Source organism: Urocitellus parryii, chromosome 1 (genome assembly GCF_045843805.1).
Source record: "Urocitellus parryii isolate mUroPar1 chromosome 1, mUroPar1.hap1, whole genome shotgun sequence".
In the NCBI taxonomy this organism is placed as follows: domain Eukaryota; kingdom Metazoa; phylum Chordata; class Mammalia; order Rodentia; family Sciuridae; genus Urocitellus; species Urocitellus parryii.
In genome coordinates this window covers 105,424,998-105,428,290 of record NC_135531.1, presented here as the reverse complement: position 1 = coordinate 105,428,290, position 3,293 = coordinate 105,424,998, and positions in this window count along the sequence as shown.

Below are 3,293 nucleotides of genomic sequence, written 5' to 3'. Positions count from 1 at the left end.
CATGGTAGCCTCCTAAAGGTGCCTGGTGCTGCTCACCTCTAGCCAGGACCTCAAAACAGGTCAAGTCAGCACTTAAAAACAAAAAGCAAAACAAGACAAAATCTTTACTACATTAGTTAAAAGGGTAGGTTCCTGAACCCATTTCCAGACCTCCCGAGATGACTTTCTTGGGCAGGAGTCTGGGTCTCTGCAGTTTCTAAGTAAAGCTAATTTATTGGAAGCATTTCAAGAACACAGTTGTTCTGTGGAATCAACTTGTTTGGGTTAGAAAGCTAAATCTGCTGGCTATTACCTCTGCTATAAAAATTAAATATTTTTAAACATTTCACTTTACAAGACTATAAATAGTTACATCCGATTTAAAGAAACTCTAACACATAGTTCAATCAAGCATGTTTATCAATAATGTTTAATTTTAGCAGTCACTAATGAGAACAACCAGAAGAAACCCCTCTTCTATCTAATCCATCTTAATTTGAACTAAATCTTATATAATTTTTTAGAGCACTTACATCTTCCTGAAGTTTTTAAAACTGTATTACTACTACAGGTTTTATAGAGAGAAAAGGCTTTCTTAAAAGCTTTAATCTTCATTCCATCAGGAAAAAATTGATTGGTATCTGCCTGCAACTTCAAAAGCTGATAAAACCTTCTTGGCATTTCCAAGATCTATTTTCTACTTTCACTTCTTTGCCAAAGTGAAAGCAAAATTGCCCTGTAATATAATGTTTGCAGTCTATCAGTAAATATTAAATGTCTTTTTTCCATTTATAACACATTTATACTGAATTATTTTCCTGAAAAATTAAACCTCCTTAATCATTGAAAAATACTGGGTTTTTAAAAAAATTATTTAAAAAACCTTCCAGTTTCATTGAAACAAATATTTACAAATAAAATTGTATGCATTTCATTTGTACATGCTGTTTTATATATGTGTACATTGAAAAATGATTACCACAGTCAAGCTAATTAACATATCCATAATTTTACAGTTACCTGTTTCTTTGTGGTAAGAATGTTAAAATCTACTCTCTTAATTAAAATGTAAATTTAAAATAATGACAAGATTTATACTTTTTATTCTCTTAACAAAGGGTTTAGAAGGCTTTAATCTGTCTCATTGAGTTAAAATTTTAGCTTATTAAAATGTAATTGTTAATAAGAAGAATATAGTTTTGTGTACTAATTTTATAAGAATGCCTACTGAATAAAAATAAATATAAGGCTAGATTTCTCCCCATCTAATTAGTTTAATTACATAGATATTTTTAATAAGAAATTTTTATATCCTTTATTAGAAAATAGAAGCATATATACAGTTACCTTATTCACTGAAATAAGAACAAGAAACATTTGGTTTGTTAAATCTTTCCTAACTTCAAAGAGTTGATTGATTTCAAAAGAAAGTCTTTGAACAAATTTTATTGAAGTGATATCTACATTTGGGGGGAGTCATCATCTGCAAAATTTAAACATTTAAGATTATAAAATTTTAAGGTGCTTTTGAAAAAGATGAGAGTACTTTGCTCACATCTTCAAAAATAAATATTCTGAGATTTTATTCTACCCTAGAACATTGTCAGGAATCATACTTAACAGTTTAAAAATATTTTTACTCTATTGAAAACAGTGCCAGGAATATGACAAGTGTTCAAATAATATGGTATACATTTTATAATTTTCTTCCATAAATGTTTATCATCGTTTATTATCATGTTATCCATTTAGGTACCTAGTTCATACATGTCAATAATCACAAAATCAAAATTCCAGCAACATAGCTAACATTTATTTTCTATCTACTGTTGCCACGGAAGCAATCTGGGTGCTTTTATGTAGCTATTATTTCATTTATTCCTCATAATATCCTAGGAAGAAATTGTATCATTATCATCGTTTTACAAAAGAGAACAATTAAAAAGGTTAAATAATTATCCAGTGTCAAAAATCCTCTTAAGTGGAAGATACAAAATTTAAAGCTTAACCTTTTTATTCCAAAATAATTGTGCTGGAAAAAACATCCTCTTCTCAAGAGGGATACCCACCTCAGAGATGTCAATTTCCCACCTCTTTTTTCCTACTATTAAAACTCTCGCTTCCCTTTCTGGGCTATGGTCTGAGTGGGCATGGCTTACAATATTTCTAGTCAAATTACAAAACATACTACACTTGTAATTTTAAATGCTTTAGACCATATTTAAGAATAAAACAAACAATAGAAAGTAATTTTACCAATATATTTTGATTAACCAAAGATATTTAAAATATTGTCATTTCAGAATGTGTCACTTGTCATACTCAAATTAGACCATTCAAGGGATTGTTGATAGAAAGTATCTTAAGATGGAGATTAAAGATTCCAAATGATCACACTTTTAAAATCACAAATATAGCCAGACCTGGTGGCAAATGCTTGTAAATTTCAGCAACTCTGGAGGCTGAGGCAGGAGGATTGCAAGTTCAAGGCCAGTCTTAGCAATTTAGGGGGACCCTGTCTCAAAATAAAAATTTAAAAAAGTTGAATGTAGTGCAATGGTAGAAGGCCCTGGCGTTCAATCCTCAGTGCTGCAAATTAATTAATTAAGTAAAATTACAAATGTGTTTGATAATTCATTAATTTTCATAAAGAAAAATGGATATTTTAATATAAAATTTATTAATAAAGAAAAGAGATAATTTCTCCAAATAAATCCTCTTCACTGAGAATGGAAATCAAGGGTTGTATTTTGGAATGGGAGCTCTGAGAGTGCTCACCTTGTTGTAAACTGTCCTCAGGATATGCTACACTAGGGCATCATTGTCTTTGGAGTTATTCTCAGGCACCACTGGCTTTTCAACATTCACAGATCAAAGTTTTATCATTTGTTTATCTTCAAAAGTGACTTATTGTGCAGTTAGCACAGCATAGACATAAGGGAATTAAGGAGGAAATTTGTTTTCTTAAAATGTTTTATGTGGAGAGTAAACAGTTTGATAATTTTTATGCCAGTAATCTTACAAACAACCTATTACATTTTGCTTAAAATTGCACAGACTCCAGATGGTTTCACCATCTTTAGTTTTTTTTTTTTTTTAATATGATGTGGTGTGTATTAACCCCATCCAAAATGCTAGCTCCAACAAATCTCACCAAAGCTTCAAGAGTAAAATACTGCATGGAATATTATTTTTAAGTTATTAATGATTGCTTTACCTTCACAATGGCATCTATTATGATAATCTGTGCTGTTGGTTGCCACTAATTAAAACTGACTTTAACCACTTTATTCTGTTTGCTTTCTGGTGTCAGT